Here is a 23724-nt window from a genome sequence, read left to right on the forward strand (position 1 = left end):
CTTCTAGCTTCCTCACTTTCATCAACATATGCTTCCATCAATGGACTCTGGTAGTTCTTGTTCACTTGTCGGACGGCGAGCTGTGAGTCACCCCTGACAATGAGCTTCTTGATCCCAAGGTCTGCTGCGATTCTGAGACCGGCAAGCAATCCTTCATACTCTGCAGTATTGTTGGTTGCTTGCTCCTTGGGAAAGTGCATCTGGACTACGTACTTGAGGTGCTCTCCGGTGGGTGCGACAAGCAGCACGCCCGTGCCGGCGCCTTGCAGCGAGAAGGCACCATCAAAGTGCATCAGCCACTCTTTGCTTGCCTCTTTGACGGGGCTGCTCATCTCTCGAATTTCTTCATCTGGTGTTGGCGTCCATTCTGCTATGAACTCTGCCAACGCCCTGCTTTGGATAGTTGAAGTGCTCTCAAACTTGAGGCCAAAGCTTGACAGTTCCAGCGCCCACTCGACAATCCTGCCTGTTGCTTCTGGATTTTGCAGTATCCTCTTCGGCGGAAAGCGAGTGACGACTGTGATCTCATGTGCTTGGAAGTAATGGCGCAGCTTTCTTGAGGCCATGAGGAGGCCGAAAAGCAACTTCTGCACTCCAGAGTACCTTGATCTAGCTCCCTGCAGAAGAGAACTGACAAAGTAAACTGGGCGCTGCACCATTCTCTTCGGCATTTTATCATGCTCCTGCGCAGATCCATCTTTGTTGGGACCAGAGCTTGTCGGCGAAGCCCCCTGCTTGTCGCTGGATGCATCTGCCATGGTTGCTGGCTCGTCATCCGCCTCCCTCTCCGCCACTAACGCAGCACTAACCACTTGATTGGTCGCCGCTATATACAGCAGCAACTTCTCTTGTGGCTTAGGTGCGACAAGTGTTGGAGTGGAGGACAGGTATCTCTTCAAGTCCTGTAGCGCAGCCTCCGCCTCCGGAGTCCATTTCATTGGACCTGCCTTTTTTAGAATTTTGAAAAATGGCAGGGCGCGCTCAGCAGATCTAGAGATAAACCTGCTGAGAGCAGCCACGCAACCGGCAAGCCTTCGTACATCCTTGACGCGCTTTGGTGCTTCGATCTGCTCAATGGCCTTGATCTTGTCGGGATTGGCTTCAATTCCCCGCTGAGACATGAAGAACCCGAGAAGCTTGCCGGAAGGGACTCCAAACACGCACTTCTCGGGGTTAAGCTTGAGGTTGATCTTGCGCAGATTTGCAAATGTCTCGTCTAAATCTTGAATCAGGGTCGCCCTGTTCTTGCTCTCGACCACTATGTCATCCATGTAGGCTTCCACATTTCTATGCATCTGCGACTCAAAAGCGTGGTGGACTACCCTTGCGAATGTTGAACCGGCATTCTTCAAACCGAAAGGCATCCGTACGAAGCAGTACGTGCCACACAGGGTGATAAATGCGGTTTTCTCTTCATCTTCTTCTGCCATGAAGATCTGATGGTATCCTGAGTATGCATCAAGAAATGAAAGCAAATCACATCCGGCTGTGGAGTCAACAATCTCGTCAATACGCGGCAAGGGAAATGGGTCTTTGGGACAAGCTTTATTAACATCAGTGAAGTCAATACAAAGTCTCCATTTCCCGTTAGCCTTGCGCACAACAACAGGATTGGCCAACCACGTGGGATGGAGCACTCCTCTGACAAGGCCTGCTGCTTCCAACTTCTTGATTTCTTCTACGATGAATTCTTGGCGCTCCACTGCCTGCTTCCTGACTCTCTGCTTGACGGGCCGCGCATGAGGACAGACGGCAAGGTGGTGCTCAATTACTTTCCTGGGAACACCGGGGATATCAGACGGTTGCCATGCAAACACGTCGACATTCTCCCGCAGGAAAGCAACGATCGCGCTTTCCTATTTGGGGTCAAGAGTGGCGCTGATGGTGAAGGTACCACCAGCGCCATCCTCCTTGGTGGACACCTTCTTGGTCTCAGGTGGAGCTGCCATTGCCTTCTTACACTTGCCGGTAGAGCTCGATGGTGCGTCCTCGACGGTAGTGCAGCACTCCGAAGAGGTGCGCTTGCCGGAGTGGGCGTCAGAGCTCTTGCCGGACTTGGTCTTCTTCTTCCCCCCGGGAGCTTCAGTGGCAAGTGTCTTGCGTTCTGCTGCGGCTGCTGCTTCCCGGTAGATCTTGTCGGCACAGGTAAGAGCATCCTTCTTGTCACCAGGGACAGAGATGACACTTATCGGGCCTGGCATTTTCAGTACGTTGTACGCATAGTGAGAGGCTGCCATGAACTTGGCGAGTGCCGGTCGGCCAAGGATTCCATTGTAAGGTAATGGAAAGTCGGCAACGTCAAACGTGACCCTCTCAGTCCTGAAGTTCAGTTCGCTGCCAAATGTTACCGGCAACGTGATCTTTCCCTTCGGCTTGCTCCTTCCCGGGTTAATTCCTTGAAATGTACTGGTCTCTTCGAGCTCGCTGTCAGGGATCTGGAGTTTCTGAAGCACCGCGGAGGAGATCAGGTTCAAGCCGGCCCCGCCGTCAACTAGCATCTTAGTGATCTTGAGGTTGCGGATTGTTGGTGAAACCAGCATCGGCAAGCACCCGACCGCAGTTATGCGATCAGGATGGTCCTTAATGTCAAAGATGATAGGCGTGCCGGACCATTTCAGAGGCTTGCGTGACTCGACGGGTGGTTCTGCTGCATTAACTTCCCGCACCCACTGCTTGAGCTGGCGGTGCGAGGCATGCAGAGAAGCACCACCGTCAATGCATAGGACCTCTGTGGCTTTCTGGAACTCCTGCTCATCAGTCTCCTCATCATCCGTGTCTTCATCGTTGTCATCATCTTCATCCTTGTCGCGGCCGCGAGGAGGTCTGTCTCCTTGCCGCTGCTTGGCCTTGCCGCGGCGTCCTCCTCGGCCGGGACGTTTCTTGCCGGATCCCCCAGCACCTTCCTGGGCCTTCTCCTTGTCGCGCCGCTCGTATTCAGCTTTCTGTTGCTCAACAAGCTGTTCGACTTTCTTACAGTTCTGGAGATCATGGCCCTTGGTGCGGTGGATCTTGCAATACTGCTTGTTGGTGACGTCCTGCTTGTCGGTGACCGCCACCTCCGTAGCAACCTCCTTGCCGGAGTCACCAGCTTTGGCTTCCTTGGCGCCACCATCGTTGCCGGACTACTCAACAACTAGCACTTCTTTGCCTTTCTTCTTTCTGTTGTTCCGCCGCCGGTTTTTTCTTGCCGGGGCAGCATCTTCACTGTCAGATCCTCCCGCTCCTATATTTTCTCCGGGGAGTCTCCTCCCTTCCTCAGCACGTGCACACTTGTCGGTCAGTGCATATAACTCACTGACGTCCCTGATCTTGCACATCGCCATTTCCTCCCGCATCCTGCGGTTTCGCACGTTCTGATGGAACGCGCTGATCACCGTGGCGGGGTGGACGTCTGGGATGTTGTGCTGCACACTGCTGAATCTCTGAATGTACTTGCGCAGGGGCTCTCCTTCCTTCTGGGCGAGCAGATGAAGATCACTCTCCTGGCCATGAGGCTTGTGTCCGCCTGTGAAGGCGCCGACAAACTGATGGCACAGATCAGCCCAAGAGGATATGGAGTTGTCCGGCAAGTGCATGAGCCAGGATCTGACATTGGGCTTGAGCACCAGTGGGAAGTAGTTGGCAAGGATCTTGTCATCTCGTCCCCCGGCAGCCTGCATCGCATTGGTGTAGATGCTGAGGAACTCCGACGGATGCGTCTTGCCGTCGTACTTCTCCGGTACGTCTGGCTTGAAGTTCTTTGTGCTGGGCCACTGGACTTGCCGCAGCTCACGAGTGAACGCCGGGCAACCTACCACGTACGGCAGATCGCCTGGTTCCCCTGGCGCATGCATGTCAACAGAGGGCCCAGCGCGCTTGTCGGATTGACGTCGCGCTTCTCTTCGGCGCTCGATGCAGGTTCGAGCGTCTTCTTGTTGTCGATCATGAAGAACTTGGCGCTGATCGCGACGAGCTCGTGGATCCGAAGATGCGGTGGAGTCGTTGTCGAGGTGGATCCGGCGAGTCGGCGATCTTGGCCTTCGGGGTGGTGATTGCATGGTAGTTGCACTTCCACCCGTTTCGTCGCCACCGGCTCGCACCCGGCAAACCTACCGCGGCGGCGACGCGCTCGGCTACCGCGGAGTGTCGCTGTTGGCGTAGCCGATGAGACTCTGAATGGTGGCCCTCCATTCGTCGATCTTGTCTGACGTCGGAGGGTAATCTAGGAGAAGTTGAGCTCGCGCCAAAGCTTCTGCTGGAGTGGTGGGTGGCAGTGGCGGACGGCGCGAGGAGCGGGACGTGCTCGAACTTCTAACTATGTTAGAAGGAGCAGTATCCCGTCCAGGCGATCGTGCCCCGCTCGTGCCAGCATGCTGGCGTGCATGCTGGTCTTGAGCGCCCCGAGATCCACCAGCTTGGTCTTGTCCTATCATGCGTATGGCACTGCTAGTGCCATGACGTTGTTGATCTTGCGCCTCCTGAGAGTGGCGTGGAACATGTACAGTCGCCGAGGTTTGTGCAGCCTTGTTCTTGGACCTGGCGGCATCATGAGCTTCCTCGTCGACATCCATTCTTCCGCCGGCGTCCATTCCACCACCCGTTTGCTCCAACGGTGGCGGAAGTGACGTGGACGGAGCGGCTGCCGCCGAAGTCTTCTTCTTCGGTGGCATGTTGATGAAGGGAATGAAGATCTAGCTCGTGTGAACGCCGGATCAGGTTCACACAATCTCGACGTCCCCCTACCTGGCGCGCCAAAGATGTCGGGGGAAACTGATCCACGAACACCTATGAGGCCGGCGGACCGGGCCCCTTTCGGTTCGGTGAGGGGCGGAGATAGCACGAAGAGCGGATCGAGGCGAAGCACACGAGCAGTTTACCCAGCTTCGGAGCTCTTCGGAGAGATAACACTCCTACTGCTACTTGTCTGGTGGTATTATCTTGTGTTCTTGCTCTCGAGAGAGAGCGTGGTATTTTCTGGGCTACAAATGAATTGAAGCGAACTGTCTGAACCCCCTTTACGTTGCGCATGGGCCTCCTTTTATACGCTAAAGGGGTCACCGACAGGTGGCAATGCAGAGGAGGGTAGAAATGTAAAAAGTGAGGTGGTTGGTACAGTTGCTTGTACAGTGTACCCTACCTAACCCTGACGGCAGGGGACAAGGGCATTAAATGCCCGTCTGAGTCGCCCAAACAGTGCAGAAAAGGACCGTTAGGGGCGCCACCGTTCGCCACGATGGCGATCTTGTCAGCTTCGTATGCCACTGCGCACCGCTGGCTGCACAGCCTCCCGCCACGCGCGGCTGGAGAGGCCCTCAGGGCGACACGTTGGTGGATGTGCTGGAGCGTGGGCACAGAGTGGCCGCCTGCTGCGGCGAGCGCCTTGCCGCTGCTGTTATCTTGTCGGGTCCGGAAGGTTGTCGCTCACCGGGCCTCGAGGTACCTGGGCTGGTCTTCCCGGCAATCTCCTCTTGCCGGGGCCTTGTTGCCTTGCCGGAGCGCGTGGCGCGTCGCGGCTAGTTCCTTGGCGTGCCTTGGTTGGCCTTCCCGGCAAGCTCCTCTTGCCAGGGGCTTGTCTCCTGAGCTTAAATACTTTTTTCTTGAATGGCTCCAAGGGGACCATGGAGGATCTTGGCGTTCGCCCGGCAAGCCTTGCCGCGGGGTGCTCCAACTGCCCGTGCACAAGTTCGGGGTTCTAGGGTACCCCTATTCTAGTACACCGACAAACGCAATAATTCTTCGTCTCGTATTTTTCTTATACGAAGGAGTAACATACCCCCAAAACAGTTTCGGAAACGGAGTTTCGAGCAAAGAGATTAAAATCCACGGGTTCGGGAGCAAGAACACGAGAGAGAGAGAGGTAGAGAGAGAGCAATGCTAATTTTTTCGGTAGGTGGTGAAGTGGGATGAAGAGATAAGTGAGGGGGCCACGTGAGGACCACAACCTACTAGGGCACGCTTGGGGGTCATGGCGCGCCTAGGTGGGTTGTGCCCACCTGGTGCACCTTTCTCTGATATTATTTGCACCAAAAAATTTCAAATATTCAGAAAAAAATCATATTAAATTGTCAGAGCATTCTGAGAACTTTTATTTTTGGGTCAATTTTTTATTGCACGACAAATTTAGAAAGCAGACAAAACATATCATTTATTTTATTTAACTAATAAAAACAGAAAACAAAACATAAGGACATCAGGTAGTGCTTACTAAATTCATCAACTTCATACCTCTCGAAAATGATCCATTAATAAGGTTGATCAAGTCTTATTAACAACCACTTTCGATTAGCATGAAATGGAAGAACTTTAGTAAATCACTAAGTTACCTCAATGGGGATACGAATGTCCCCAACAATAAGCATTTCATATTTCTTTTTAACAGTAGGTAGAGGTAGTTGAAAACTTCCAATAGAGATTGTCGGAGATTTTTCAATAACATTAATACCATTCACTTGGAATTGTTTCTTCTGAAAGTGCACCCTATGCTTATTACCATTGATCTGAAAAGTGACCTTGCTTTTATTGCAATCAATAACAGCCACTACAGTATTCAAGAAGGGTCTACCAAGGATAATTGACATGTTTTCGTCATCGGGCATCTCAAGTATATCAAAGTTAGTCAAAATAGTGACATTAACAACAACAACGGGCACATCCTCACAAATACCGGTAGGTATAATAGTCGATTTGTCGGTGATTTGCAAAGATATTTCAGTAGGTGTGAGTTTATTCAAATCAAGTCTTTGATATAAAGAGAAAGGCATAACACTAACACCAGCTCCCAAATCACTTAAATAAGTTTTCACATAATTTCTTTCGATGGAGCAAGGTATAATTGGTATTCCCAGATCTCCAAGTTTTTTAGGTACTATATCTTTAAATGTATAATTAGCAAGCATGGTGGAGATTTCAGCTTCTGGTATTTTTCTCTTATTGGTGATGATGTCTTTCATGTACTTTGCATAAGGAGGCATTTTTAAGATATCAGTCAAGCGAGTACGCAAAAAGACTGGCCTAGTCATTTCAGCAAAGCATTCAAATTCTACATCATCTTTCTTTTTAGTTGACTTAGGTGGAAAGGGCATAGGTTTTTGAACCCATGGTTCTCTTTCCTTACTGCGTTTTCTAGCAACAAAGTCTCTTTTATCATATCTTTTATTCTTGAGTTGTGGGTTATCAAGATCAACTGCTCGTTCTATCTCAACATCATTGTCTAGTTCTTTATTATTTGTTTGAGTATCTTCATTGTAACACCCATGATGCGGCTATATCTCCCACCAGTTGGAGCACGACTTAGAGGCATAACCGCATAGTAGGCATGTCGCAAGAGGGGTAATCTTTACACATCCTATGTACTGAATAAGAAAGAGGTACAGAGTTGGCTTACAATCGCCACTTCACACAAAACAAGAATATAGCATTACATCATCCTGAATACAATCACGGTCTGACTACGGAACCAAAATAAAAGAAGACCACCCCAAATGCTAGATCCCCGATCGCCCCGACTGGGCTCCACTACTGATCAACTGGAAATGAAACTACACAACGAACACGATCTTCATCAAGCTCCTACTTGAGCTCGGTTGCGTCACCTGCACAGTATCATAGGCACCTGCAAACTGGTTTTTGGAAGTAATCTGTGAGTCACGGGGACTCAGCAATCTCACACCCTCGCGATCAAGACTATTTAAGCTTATGGGTAGGGAAAAGGTATGTGAGGTGGAGCTGCAGCAACCACTAGCATATATAGTGGCTAACTTACTCAAATGAGAGCGAGAAGAGAAGGCAAAGCACGGTCGTGAAACTATAAGTGATCAAGAAGTGATCCTGAAACTACTTACCTTCAAGCAAAACTCCAACACCGTGTTCACTTCCCGGACCCCGCCGAGAAGAGACCATCACGGCTACACACGCTGTTGATGCATTTTAATTAAGTTAAGTTTCAGGTTTTCTACAACCAGACATTAACAAATTCCCATCTGCCCATAACCGCGGGCACGACTTTCGAAAGTTCAAAACCCTGAAGGGGTGTCCCAACTTAGCCCATCAAAAGCTCTCACGGTCAATGAAGGATATTCCTTCTCCCAGGAAGACCCGATCAGGCTCGGAATCCCGGTTACAAGACATTTTGACAATGGTAAAACAAGACCAGCAAAGCCACCCGATGTGCCGAAAAATCCCGATAGGAGTCGCACGAACCTCTTTCTCAGGGCAACACCGGATGAGACTAGCTACCAGTAAAACCAACCCTCAAGTTTCCCCGAGGTGGCCCCGCAGGCAGCTCAGTTCGGACCAACACTCAGAGGAGCACTGGCCCGGGGGGGTTAAAATAAAGATGACCCTCGGGCTCCGGAGACCCAAGGGAAAGGCTAGGTTGTTAGTGAAAATGTAAAACCAAGGTTGGGCCTTGCTGGAGGATTTTTATTCAAGGCGAACTGTCAAGGGGTTCCCATTATAACCCGACCGCGTATGGAACGCAAAATCAAGGAACAAAACACCGGTATGACGGAAACTAGGGCGGCCAGAGTGGAACAAAACACCAGGCATAAGGCCGAGCCTTCCACCCTTTACCAAGTATATAGATGCATTTATTAAATAAGAGATATTGTGATATCCCAACAAATATCCATGTTCCAACAAGGAACAAACTCCAAACTTCACCTGCAACTAGCAACGCTATAAGAGGAGCTGAGCAAAGCGGCAACATAGCCAAACAATGGTTTGCTAGGACAAAGTGGGTTAGAGGCTTGGCTTAGAAATATGGGAGGCATGATATAGCAAGTGGTAGGTATCGCAGCATAGGCATAGCAATAGAGCGAGCAACTAGCAAGCAAAGATAGAAGTGATTTCGAGGGGATGGTCATCTTGCCTGCAAAGTTCTACGAGAAGACGAAAGCTTGATCCTCGTAAATGTACTCAACGGGTACCTCGATCACGAACTCGTCTCCTGGCTCTACCCAAAGAAAGAACACAAGCAAAGGAAAACCACAATCAACCACGGTACAATGCGCAAGCAACATGATGCAAAACATGGCATTATATGCGGGATGTGATATGCAATGCATATGCGTGCTTCAGAAAGGAAAGATTGAAACATGCCTCAACTTGGAAAAGCAAGAGTGCTGCTGGAAAGATGAGATGATTTCCGTCGAAATCGATATAAAGATCACCGGAATCGGATGCACGGTTTGGAAATGGCAAGCAAAACAATAATAGCACAAAGCTGCGATTAACAGCACGATGTCATCTAAATGCATCAAGGAAAATAAGCTACCGCATTCTAAGATAGAAACAAAACACATGGCAGTGATCCACTCAAGATGCTCGACAAAAGATGAACAGTGAGCTACAGCTAAATCACATAATAGCAGATTCAAACAAGCATGGCAAAAGTGAAAAGATAACAGGTTCTCAGACTTAGCACAAATAACAACGTCAGGATTTAACATCAGGAAGCAATATTTAGAGCAAGATAACAACAAGCTACAGGAACATATCATGGCAAAGCAAGGCATGGCATGAGAGTACACAAAGCATACAACAAAAGTCCCTTACTAACCATAAGCCAAAAGTGATAAGAAAATACAATGACACCCATGTAAACATAGCAAGTTTCGTTAACAGATTCAGACTTATTAGAAAACTGGACATGGCATGAACAGAATTATGAAGGCATGTTTGCGAGCTCGGTGCACTCACCACAGGGCATTGCATGACAAGCTAAGCATACAACCAGATAGAAGACATGATCAATAAGCTAACCATGGTAAGAACAACCTCATAACATGCATGGATAAACTATAGCAACCTCGGCAAAATTGATTAACATGTAAACAATCTGCCAGGAACATTTTATAGCAAAAGTAGAGAAAGATTGAGTCATGCTAGGGCACTCCATAATTGCAAACAAAGACATGTATGGATAGAGGATAACAATATCTCAAAATCATCCTTAATGAACATGCTCAAAACAGGCATGGATCACTCTGTAGCAACATGAATACATGGCATAAAAATAACATCAAGAAAATGACTTACAAGAATTCTAACTCCCAGAAAACAACAACATCACGAGAGCTACTTTGCATGCTTGTGCTAGTCACCACATTGATCACAAAAATACATGGCATACACCTATGTAAAGATGGCATGGCATATAACAAAACACATGTAGAGCTCATGCTCATAGGAGGCACACATTAATCATGGCAAAAATGACAAATGTCCATAATCTGTTAAGAAGCAGAAACTAACATTACATAGCACTCTTGCAACAGCATTTTGGGCATCAAGATGAACACAAACAAGCACGGTGCAATGGAATTAAATGAAGAGGACATCAAGACGAACAATTTGATATGCTACACGCCCAAAACGGAGCCACGATGGCAGAGTTATGATACGATGAACATGGCCTGAAATAGTTACAGAACTGGGACTTAGAGAAAATCACCTCGCAGACTAGGGTTGACCACGGCACGGATTTCAAGGCGGCGGCGGATCTTGCCGGATCCCCACCAGAGAAGTGGCCGGAGGAGGACGGGGAGGGCGGATCCGGTCGCTGGTGAGCAGATCGGGCCGGATCGGGGCGGCGCCGGCCGGGGACGGCGGGGTCACCGCGGGAGATCGCCGGCGGGAGCGGAGAAGGCGGCAGCGGGCGGTGGCACTCGAGGCGCGGGCGAGCAGGAGGCCGAGGGGCGGCGACGCGACCGGATGGGCCGGGAGGGCCCGACCCGGGCCTCGGCGGGCTGCGGCGGGTACAGGAGAGAGAGAGAGAGACGCCGGCGACGGTGACGTGGCGAGGTGGTATTGGTCCGGCGCGGCGGCGCGGACTTATCCGTCGGTGGAGAATGTGTCCGGCGGCGCGAGAGGAGCGGGGCTAGGGTTTCATCCGCGAAAATTTCGGAGAGGCACACACATATATAGGTAGAGGGAGCTAGGAGAGTCCAAATGAGGTGCGGTTTTCTCCCACACGATCGTGATCGAACGACCGAGATGATGGAGGGGGTTTTGGTATGTTTTGGGACACTTTGGAAGGGTGTTGGGCTGCAACACACACGAGGACTTTACAGTTCCTCGGTTAACCGTTGGAGTATCAAACGAACTCCAAATGGCACGAAACTTGACAGGTGGTCTACCGGTTGTGAACCAAGGCCGCTGGGCAAGTCTCCAACCAATCCGAGAATGTTTAACACCCACACACGAAAAGAGACAAAAGGGGATGCCGGACGACATAGGAGCGCCGGATTGCAAAATGGACAACGGGGAAAAATGCTCGGATGCATGAGACGAACATGTATGCAAATGCGATGCACAAGATGACATGATATGAAATGCATGACACACGAACAAATGACAAGGAAACAACAATGAATAACTGGGAGACACCTGGCGCAACGGTCTTAGGGCATTACATTCATGAACCTAATCATTATCTTTTTCATTATCAGAAGGTGAGTGTTCACTACAAGATTGAGTTTCAGCATCAGAGATAGAAACTTCATTACCTTTATCAGGAGGTTTTTCTACTTCAGGTTCACTACAGGCATGCAAAGTCCTATCATTTTTCTTCTTCTTTTTCTTTTTATAAGGACTATGTGCATCAGTGTTAACCCTTTGAGAGTCTTGCTCAATTCTTTTTGGGTGTCCCTCAGGATAAAGTGGTTCCTGAGTCATCCTACCTCCTCTAGTCATTACTCTAACAGCATGATCATTGATATTATTATTCATTTCATCTAACAACTCTGTTTGAGATTTAGCAACTTCTTCTAACCGATTTTGAATCATAGAAACATGCTTCCCCACACCTGTAACAAGTCACGCAAGCAAGCAATCATATCAGAATTGTATTTCAATTGCTTCATAACATTTGCATTGAAGTGATCTTGCTTTCTAATGTAATTTTCAAACTCATAAAGGCATTTGCTAGGGTGTACATTTTGAGGATTATCATTATCATTAAATTTCATTAGAGAATTTACCTCTACCACCTTAGATGGTGGTGGTTTATCAAGCCCATACATTTCTTCAATAGGAGGAAACATTTTGACATGCTCAGCTTTAATACCTTTTTCTCTCATAGATTTCTTTGCCTCTTGCAGATCTTCAGGACCGAGATATAAGATACCCCTCCTCTTCGGAGTGGATTTAGGCGGTCGTTCAGGAAGAGTCCAATCATCATAATTTTTCAATATGTTATTCAATAATTCTTTACCTTGGCCAATAGTTCGTTCCCTCAAAACACAACCAACACAACTATCTAGGATATCCCTAGAAGCATCGGTTAGTCCATTACAGAAGATATTGAGTATTTCATTTTTCTTAAGAGGATGATCCGGGAAAGCATTAAGAAATTGGAGAAGCCTCCCCCAAGCTTGTGCGAGACTCTCTTCTTCAATTTGCAGAAAGTTAAATATTTCCTGTAAGGCAGCTTGTTTCTTATGAGCAGTGAAATATTTTTCAAAGAAGTAATAAATCATATCTTGGGGAGTACGCACACAACCAGGAGCAAGAGTATTGTACCAAGCTTTAGCATCACCCTTTATTGAGAACAGAAATAATTTGAGAATATAATAATAGAGAATTTTCTCACCATGAGCAAATAGGGTGGCTATGTCATTCAACTTAGTAAGATGTGCCACAACATTTCAGTTTCATAACCATGGAAAGTATCAAATTCAACCAAAGTAATCAACTCTGGGTTGTTAGAGAATTCATAATCCTTATCGTCAACAAAGATAGGTGAAGTAGCAAACCGAGGATCACATTTCATTTTAGCATTCAAAGTCTTTTCTTTATACTTGCATAATAATTTTGCTAGATCATCTATATCCTTACAAGCAAGAATATTCCTAGTTGCCTCCTCATCCATAACATAACCTTCTGGTACCTTTGGCAATTCATATCTAGGAAGGCTAGTTCTAATATGTGTTTCAACATTTTCAGTTCCAATCTCTTCATCAGTTTCAACATTCTCAAAAGCTTTAGTTCTAGCAAGTTATTCATGAAGAAATTCACCTAGTGGCACATTATCATCAAGCAAGGTACTAGCATCATCATATATATCATTCATAGTAGAAGTGGCATCATCAATAACTTGCGACATATCAGGATTAATAGCATGTGGTGGTGTTTCAAGTTTACTTATAACAGATGGTGAATCAAGTGCGGAGCTAGATGGCACTTCCTTACCTGCTGTAGCGACCAGACCTCAAACAGTCTGATCTCTGTGCTCCGGTGTCATCCCTGGATCAGTAATGCTGACACCACACAGTACTCGGAGGATTTATAGCAGAGTAGCAATCACACACTTATTACATCGAGTGTCTCAAAAGAGAACTTATTACAATAAATATGGCTTAAGGCCATCTAATAATGATAACAGCGGAAGGCTTGGAAGATAAGTGAGTGCATCAACTCCAACGGCATCACTGAGTATAGAACCACGACCTAAAACTCCTTAATCGTTCTCTGAAAAGTCTGCAACATTAACGTTGCAGCCCAAAACGGGTCAGCACATGGAATATGCTGGCAATGTAACACATAGAGAGTAATGGAATGAAACAGCTATACTATATGCATATTTGGCTGGTGGAAAGCTCTATGGTTACAGTTTTGCGTAAAGCCAATTTTTCCCAACTTCAAAGGAATAAAATTTATTTAACTATCATGGTAGTTGTTAAACATTGAGAATGGTTGACAGCATTCTCAATCCCAATTAAGCATCATCATTAAACATAACCCAACAAAATTAATTTAGAGAAACATGTTGAGATTCACATGATAATTCAGGTACTAGATACTCAAGATGTCCATAACTGGGGACACGACTAACCATGATTAGTTTATTACACTTTGCAGAGGTTTGCACACTTTTCCCCACAAGATTCGATCGCCTCCATTGGGTTTCTCGCACTACAGGGTGTTTGAGAAGACGGATGACCGAGACATAGTCTTTCAGAAGTGCTAGCACCTTACGATAGGGTAGACCGTACCACCTACATCCCCTACATCTGCTAGTCTACCACTGTAAGAGTTCGCACGACTTAGTCAACTATGCTAGAGCCCATAATAGCTTGTGGCTGCACACGGAAGTTTCTAGTATGAATAGTCTCATATCCCTTTGAGCCTGGGTGGCGGTCCAAAAGAAAACAGGCAAGTCCTGGAATACCCAGGTGCCTCAATCCACCCAGATGTGTGTTTAAGTTGCCACCTTAGATAACCATTAATTAACAAAACTCACATCTGTCATGGATATCACTCACCCAATCCACGTCTACTAGCATAGCATGGCATAATAAGCAAACGTAGAAGTAACTCCCAAAGGTTTGATAATAAACAAGTAATAGGTACTACCTCATCTACTTCCCATCCCACAATTTAATTAGATCCTAACCATGCAATGTGTGAGGGTTGATCAAAGTGTTACTTGCCTTGCTGATGATCCGGGAAACCTAGCGATTCGAAGTATCAGGCGGCGCACTCCAGGTATTCTATCGCAGACAAACAAACAAGCATACAATAAGTACTCAACTAATGCACAGGTAAACTCAAATAAGAGATCTAACCAGAAGGTTCAACTCAAGAACTCCGGTTGGCAAAAGAATCATATCGAATGAAGCAACGAAAGTCAAACAGCGAAAGAAAACAACTTCGTTCTACTAATCTGGATCTAGGGCAAATTTTATAGTAGCAAAATCTTGTTTAAGTTGGTTAAACGGATAGAGGGTTTTTTGACGAAACTCTAGGCGCTTGAATCGCCTGATTCCGATAAACGAGCGAAAAGTTATACTAAAAAGAAAATCGGATCAGGAATCGCGATCAGAAAAATCGCGGATTTAATCCGAGAAAAGAAAAACGACGAATGCTCGCTAAATTAAATAAACCGGAAAAACCGATCTATATAAAAAAACGAATCTAAAAAAATCGACGGAAAAACCGAACGGTTTTCGAAAAAAAACCGAAGCGGATTTCGAGGCGCCGGCGGACCTCGGGCGACTTGCGGCGGCGGCAGCGTCCGGCGGCGGCGAGGCGGCGCGGTGGCGCGGCGACGGTGGCGCGGCAGCGAGAGCTGGGGCGGCTCGGGCTAGGGTTAGCTCTGGCTGGGCCTCCCCCCCGGCTTAAATAGCCTAACGGGCCGGGAGTCCTAGTCGGACACGGCCCTAGGTTGGTTCGATTTTTTTAAATAATTACGCGCAGAAGAAAAATAAAAAGAAATACTAAACGGACACCAAAAATTCCGAAATAAATTTTCACGGGCTTCTAAAATCAAGCCGCACAAGGTGAACATCTATTTGGGACCTAAATGCAATTTTGAAAAACGCACATTTTTCCTAAATTCAAATAAAACACCGAAAAACTCCAAAATAAAATCCTATTTGATTTTATTATTAAATCCTCAATATTTCTTTATTTTCGGAAAGTCATTTTATTCCCTCTCTCATATTTTTGTAATAGAAATAATTGATGATAAAATAAATAAAATCAAATGATCCTATTCTCAAAATTTGAGAAAACTCAAATATGAAAATAACTAAATCCCCAACTCTCTCCGTGGGTCATTGAGTTGCGTAGAATTTCTAGGATCAACCAAAATGCAAAATAAAATATGGTATGCAATGATGATCTAATTTATAACATTCCAAATTGAAAATTTGGGATGTTACAAACCTACCCCCCTTAAGATGAATCTCGCCCTTGAGATTCGTGTTGGCTAGAAAATAGGTGAGGGTGGTCCTTGAACAAATCTTCCTCTCGCTCCCAGGTGGCTTCATCCTCTGTGTGGTGGCTCGACTGAACTTTGCAAAACTTGATAACCTTGCTACGGGTAACTCGACTGGCAAACTCGAGAATCTTAATTGGTTTCTCCTCGTACGTCAAATCGTTATCCAATTGAATAGTTTCCAAATGCACTGTGTCTCTCAAAGGTATGTCAGCCATCTCCGCGTGGCATTTCTTTAACTGAGAAACGTGGAACACATCATGAACTCCTGACAATCCTTCAGGCAATTCCAACTTGTAGGCCACTTCTCCCATATGCTCCAAAACTCGATATGGTCCTGCAAATCGTGGTGCTAACTTCCCTTTAACTCCAAAACGCTTTGTTCCCCGAAGTGGAGATACTCGAAGATAAGCTCTATCTCCAACTTCGTAAACTGTCTCCTTATGTTTAGAATCTGCATAACTTTTCTGTCTGGACTGGGCTACCTTGAGCCTATCGCGAATCAACTTCACCTTCTGTTGAGACTCTTTAATCAAGTCAGGTCCAAACAACTGGCAGTCTCCAACTTCGTCCCATGACAACGGTGTCCTGCACCTCCTTCCGTACAAAGCTTCGAAAGGGGCCATCTTTAAACTGGTTTGGTAACTGTTGTTGTAAGAGAACTCTACATATGGCAAATTATCGTCCCAACTAGATCCATAATCTAGCGCACAAGCTCTCAGCATATCCTCCAAAATCTGATTGACTCTCTCGGTCTGTCCATCTGTCTGTGGATGAAAAGCTGTACTAAATTGTAGCCTGGTACCCAAAGTTTCGTGCAACTGCTTCCAGAACTTTGAGGTAAACTGGGTTCCTCTATCTGATACGATACTCCTTGGAACTCCATGCAAACATACGATCCTGGTCATGTATATCTTTGCCAACTTAGCACTGGTGTAAGTGGTCTTTACCAGGATAAAATGAGCTACCTTCGTCAATCGATCAACTACAAACCAAATCGAGTCATAGCCTAAACGAGTCCTGGGCAATCCCGTGATAAAATCCATGCCTAGCTTATCCCACTTCCATTCGGGTATCGGCAATGGTTGTAACAATCCTGCTGGCTTCTGATACTCTGCCTTTACTCTCTGACATACATCACAAACTGCTACATACTCCGCAATATCCTTCTTCATTCCGGTCCACCAGAAAATATCCTTCAGATCCAAATACATCTTGGTATTTCCTGGGTGAATTGAATACGGTGAGTCGTGTGCCTCTTGCAAAATCAACTTCCTGATCTCCGGGTCATTTGGCACGTAAACACGGTCTTCAAACCATAGGGTATCGTGCTCATCCTCACGAAATCCTTTAGCTTTTCCTTTGCTCAGTTTCTCCTTAATAGCGGCAATCTCTTTGTCAGTCTTCTGAGCTTCTCTGATTTTATCCATCAAAGTTAACTGAATCTCCAATGCTGCTACATAACCTCTCGGAACTATTTCCAAACATAGTTCACGAAGATTTTCTGCTAACTCCTTGGGTATTTCTCCCGTCAGTAACGTATTGACATGGCTCTTACGGCTTAATGCGTCAGCTACTACATTAGCCTTTCCGGGATGATAATGCAATCTCATATCATAATCCTTGATGAGCTCCAACCATCTCCTTTGTCTGAGAGTCAACTCCTTCTATGTGAAAATGTACTTCAAACTCTTATGATCCGTGTACACCTCACAATGGTTTCCAATGAGGAAATGCCTCCATGTTTTCAAAGCATGCACTATGGCTGCTAACTCCAAATCATGCGTGGCATAATTTAACTCATGAGGCTTCAGTTGTCTTGAGGCATATGAAACAACTCTCCCTTCCTGCATAAGCACTGCTCCAAGTCCTCGATGTGAAGCGTCGCAATACACCTCATAATCTTTGGTCTGGTCTGGCAAAATCAACACTGGTGAGGTAACCAAGCATTTATTCAACTCCTGGAAACTAGCCTCACACTCCTCTGTCCATATGAACTTGGTATCTTTCTTTAACAACTCAGTCATAGGCTTCGCAATCTTTGAGAAATTCTCAATAAATCTCCGGTAGTATCCTGCGAGTCCAAGAAAACTCCGGATCTCTCCAACTGTTGTTGGGGCTTCCCACTTGGTCACGGTATCAACTTTAGTGGGATCAACTGCTATACCTTCTCCAGATATAACGTGTCCGAGGAATCCTATTTCCTTCAACCAAAACTCACATTTGCTGAACTTGGCATATAATTGATGTTCTCTGAGCTTTCCAAGTACCAAACGCAAATGCTCCTTATGCTCCTCCTCATTCTTCGAATAAACCAGGATATCATCAATGAACACTACGACGAACTTATCCAAAAACTCCATAAACACTTTGTTCATCATGTTCATAAAATAGGCAGGTGCGTTAGTCAGACCAAATGACATAACGGTATACTCGTACAGCCCATACCTGGTGGTAAAAGCTGTCTTCGGAATATCCTGTTCTCGAATCTTCAACTGGTGGTATCCTGATCGCAGATCGATCTTGGAAAATACCTTAGCTCCTTGCAATCGATCAAACAGATCATTAATCATTGGTAGTGGGTACTTGTTCTTGATCGTTACTTCGTTCAATCCTCGATAATCAACAACCATCCTTAACGATCCATCCTTCTTCTCCACTAGAAGTACCGGCGATCCCCAAGGCGAAGAACTTGGGCGGATATATCCCTTATCCAGTAACTCCTTAATTTGCTTCTTAATTTCCACCAAATCCTTTGCTAGCATCCTATATGGTCTCTTTGATATTGGCCCTATGCCTGGCAATAGCTCAATCAAAAACTCAATATCTCTATCCAGTGGCATGCCTGGCAACTCCTCTGGAAATACTTCAGGGAAATCCCTTACCACTGGTACTTCCTCCTACACAACTCCTATTAGGCAATTTACTTGAGTCCTCTTTGGCACATGCGGGGTACATACTTGATCCTTCTCCCTTCTAGGGTGGTAAGCAAAATTTACTTACTAACACATTCAATATTCCCTTCATACTTTGATAACCAATCCATGCCTAATATCACATCCAATCCTTGTGATTCCAATACTATTAGGTCTGAGGGAAAAACATAGTTACCAATCCTTAATGGTAACCTATCACACCATAGACTAGCCACATACTCTGCTCCAGGCGAGGTTACTAACATGGGTGACCTAAGGGATTGGGTTGATAGGTTATACTTATCCACAAATCCCCTTGAGATGTATGCATGCGAAGCACCAGTATCAAAAAGAACGAGTGCAGTAAATGACTTATCCAAAAACTTACCTATTACTGCATCGGGCTGAGCTTCAACCTCCTCCACGCTAATGTGGTTCACCTGTCCCCTGTTGAAAGGGTTCGGCTTCTTCCCAGAACTTCCATTGCCATTTTGGCCTTCAGGACATTCATTGGCATAATGTCCGGTCTTCTGACACTTAAAGCAAGTGACTTGGCTCAGGTCCTTCTTGGTTGGGGTTGATGGGTTGGTGCGATTCTGGCCGTTGCTTCCTCCATTGCCATTACCATTCTTGGTGCCATTGTGATTGTGCGAGCTACCTCCTCCATGGGTGTGCTGAAAATGTCCTCCCGGTCTAGGGGTAAAACGTGGTTTCTGCTGAGCTCCTAAATTGTACTTCCCTTGTCCATACTTCCTCTTGCGATTCTCAATTTGCTGCTGCTTCCCTTCAATCATAAGAGCACGATCTACCAACTCCTGGTAGTTGTTGAAGGTTGCTACCATCAACTGCATGCTCAACTCTTCATTCAGTCCTTCCAGAAACTTCTCCTGCTTAGCTGCATCCGTAGCGACGTCATCTGGGGCATAACGTGGTAACTTATTAAAGTCCTCTACATACTGGCCAACTGTTTGTCCTCCTTGGCGTAAGTTCTGAAACTCACGCTTCTTCATGGCCATAGCTCCTCATGAAACATGTGCAGTACGAAAAGCCTGCTGAAACTGGTCCCATGTGACAGTGTCGACTGGGAAAGTGGATGTGAAATTCTCCCACCATGATGTTGTGGGTCCTTCTAACTGATGTGCGGCAAACTTTACCTTCTCCGCATCTGTGCATCCTGCTGTGGTCAACTCCCTAGATGTCTTGCGGAGCCAATCATCTGCTACTATCGGCTCGGTGCTACTGGAAAACACCGGCGAATTCAGCCTAAGAAAACGGGCTAAGTGATCAACATGTGGTGGTAGTGGTGGGTTATTGTTGTTGTTCCCTTGATTCTGATTCTGGACTAGCAACTGCATCAATGTGTTCTGCTGCTGGATCAACTGGGTGAGCTCCGGTGGAAAGGCAAATCCTGGGTCACGTCTCGGAGGCATCTGAGGGTTTAGAAAAGATGAGATGTAAGAATAGAGGGGGTCTAAAGAGAAAACACTACCCATATGCACATGAGGAAAAAGCAAACAATTCACTTCATTCAATCAAACAAGGGCATACAATCGATCTATCTATTGTAAAAGTGCTCGGACTACTATATTTACATGGTGGACTACTACTACTGATGAGGTGGTCTACTAGAAATATTCTTCGGTTGCAGACTCCATGATATCTGCTCCAGCTTCATCAACATAGTCATCATCGCTACTATCTGGATCCGAATCGGTGTCGTCAATGATGATGTAGTCTTCCGGGCTAATCTCCTTGGGTTCTTCGTCTTCCTCTACTGGCGTAGGGCCTCCCATAAATATTCCAATCTTCTTGATCAGGTCGTCATTCTTCTCCACCAATACTTCAATTTCCTCTTCATAATCTTCACGTGTAGCCTTGAGTTCTTCCTCCAGTTCCTTGATTCTAGTCTTAGCCTTCTTCAGATCTATCATGTTGGCGCACATCTGGTTCTCCTGTCGTCGAATGTGCTAGTTTAATTCCTGGATAAAAGCTGCAGTTGATCTATCCTTTCTAGTGCTGATCATCTCCCAGTGCTCATCTCGGCGCCCACAAGTCTGGTAGATAGTATCCTTGAGATCATTGCGGTAGACTTCTCCAATGCGTCCCATGGCGATGTGAGCTGCCATGCTCTTTCCTAGACTCCAAGTTGGTGCATCAAAAGAAAACTCTATGGGCTCAGTGACTGGCATGAACGTCCTTCCTGGAATTTGAACTTGAATCATCCAGCGCTCTTCTTCAGGTAAAGTGGCGTTATAGGTTCCTGTGAAGCTTGGTACTCCTATGTTCAGGTATCTAGTGACTTCCTTCAAGTGATGTCCAAAGGGTGTATCTTCATCCGGTTGCGTGAACTTGTTCCTTGCATCCGCCATCCTAAAAGAGTAGAAAAGATGGGAAGTCAGAAGAGAAGAGAGTGAATAGTGATCTAGGCCTTTTAGCTTAGTGGTCGTGTCCTACAGTCAGCGTGTGCTCTGATACCATCTCTGTAGCGACCAGACCTCAAACAATCTGATCTCTGTGCTCCGGTGTCATCCCTGGATCGGTAATGCTGACACCACACAGTACTCGGAGGATTTATAGCAGAGTAGCAATCACACACTTATTACATCGAGTGTCTCAAAAGAGAACTTATTACAATAAATATGGCTTAAGGCCATCTAATAACGATAACAGCGGAAGGCTTGGAAGATAAGTGAGTCCATCAACTCCAACGGCCTCACTGAGTATAGAACCACGACCTAAAACTCCTTAATCGTCGTCTGAAAAGTCTGCAACATTAACGTTGCAGCCCGAAATGGGTCAACACATGGAATATGATGGCAATGTAACACATAGAGAGTAATGGAATGAAACAGCTATACTATATGCATATTTGGCTGGTGGAAAGCTCTATGGTTACAGTTTTGCGTAAAGCCAATTTTTCCCTACTTCAAAGGAATAAAATTTATTTAACTATCATGGTAGTTGTTAAACATTGAGAATGGTTGACAGCATTCTCAATCCCAATTAAGCATCATCATTAAACATAACCCAACAAAATTAATTTAGAGTAACATGTTGAGATTCACATGATAATTCAGGTACTAGATACTCAAGATGTCCATAACCGGGGACACGACTAACCATGATTAGTTTATTACACTCTGCAGAGGTTTGCGCACTTTTCCCCACAAGACTCGATCGCCTCCGTTGGGTTTCTCGCACTACAGGGTGTTTGAGAAGACAGATGACCGAGACATAGTCTTTCAGAAGTGCTAGCACCTTACGATCGGTTAGACCGTACCACCTACATCCCCTACATCTGCTAGTCTACCACTGTAAGAGTTCGCACGACTTAGTGAACTATGCTAGAGCCCATAATAGCTTGTGGCTGCACACGGAAGTTTCTCAAATCCATAAAAGTATTCAATCTGATAACACTGAAATCTCAAAGGGAAAAACTCAATTCATCACAACAACATAGAGAGGGAAAAACACCATATGATCCGACTATATTAACAAAGCCCTCTATACATCAAGATCATGACATCTCAAGAACACGATAGAGAGAGAGAGAGAGAGAGATTAAACACATAGCTGCTGGTACAAACCCTCAGCCCCGAGGGTGGACTACTCCCTCGTCATCGTGGTGGCTGCCGGGATGATGAAGATGACCATCGGAGATGATTCCCCCCTCCGGCAGGGTGCGAGAACGGGTTCTAGATTGGTTTTTGGTGGCTATAGAGCCTTGCAATGGTGGAACTACTAATATAGGTTAACCCCAAAGGTTTCTAGAAGTTTTGGGAACTTATTGGGTAAAGAGGGGGTGCGGGAGGCCACTGAGGTGGGCACAACCCGCCTGGGCGCACCTGGTGGGTTGTGCCCCCCTCGGGGCACCCCCCACATGCTGCTGTGGCCCATCGTTCGTGTTCTGGTCCATAAAAATTCTCCAAAAAGTTTTACGGTGTTTGGACTATGTTTGATATTGATTTCCCGTGGTGTAAAAAACAAGCTAAAAACAGCAACTGGCACTGGGCACTGGGTCAATAGGTTAGTCCCAAAAATGATATAAAGTTGCTATAAAATGATTGTAAAACATCCAAGAATGATAATATAATAGCATGAATACTTCATAAATTATAGATACGTTGGAGACGTATCAGATGCCAATTTGAATGGGAATGAGAAAAGACACTTCAATTTTTTCCATATAATACACATTTGCCTAGTTGCACATTAAGCACAAACCGTAATCAGAGTGAGGAAAACGTAAACATTGAAACAACAATGCTCTAACCATGGCTCAAAACCACAAGGGGTTGACTTTGTGTGTGCATATCCTCTAAATAGCAGAGGCGTCGAACCTTCATGGACGTAATCTTAGTGTCGTATAAATGCAACACTGCAGCACTCTAACTTGGTTCTAAAATCTGCAAACTGAATAAACTACGTTTTGCATCTCGCCATTTGCCTTCGACATTCAGATCCATGTTCTATTAAAGATAATCTACATTTCACTGCGAGCTAAAGTTCTAGAACTTGTGCTCTAGAAAGAAGTTACAATGTTCTGAAATATCTTATTGTTGTTCCATATGTTCTATGACAAAAGCTCAATAATTTCTGGACCGGACCTGTTGTATCATCCCTTTACAATATTCTGGTGATTCAAAGATCATCTTTTGCCTATAAATATTTGACGGTAAGAAGTATAGACCATTTAAGCATGCACGGCTGACTGAATATAGCAGTTGAAACTCAAGAGCAAATGAAGCGTACCATCAACAAGTAATTATAACTTGTAAGGAACCCATAACTTTTGGAATCCTTTGGAATTCTCCCATAATCTCGCTCTGCTATTGAACCAAATTTTGATGTGTTGCTCCTTGCAAATAAAACAAAAAGATCAATGAATATAATTTATTGTATTTAAATAGAAAATAAAGTAAATACTCACTCTTTACCATGGCTTGATTTCCATTCTTATTTAAGATTGCACCAGTACCTTTTTCCATTGGATGACCAACTATAATGTTTGGCATGGCTGAAAGGAGAGAATGATGGGAGCATTGACTTGCTGGTGGTTATCTGATTGTGACGACGACTTTCCTTAGTTTTGCGTTGATTGCAGGTGTA

The sequence above is a fragment of the Triticum dicoccoides genome, chromosome 2A (genome assembly GCF_002162155.2).
Source record: "Triticum dicoccoides isolate Atlit2015 ecotype Zavitan chromosome 2A, WEW_v2.0, whole genome shotgun sequence".
Taxonomy (NCBI): domain Eukaryota; kingdom Viridiplantae; phylum Streptophyta; class Magnoliopsida; order Poales; family Poaceae; genus Triticum; species Triticum dicoccoides.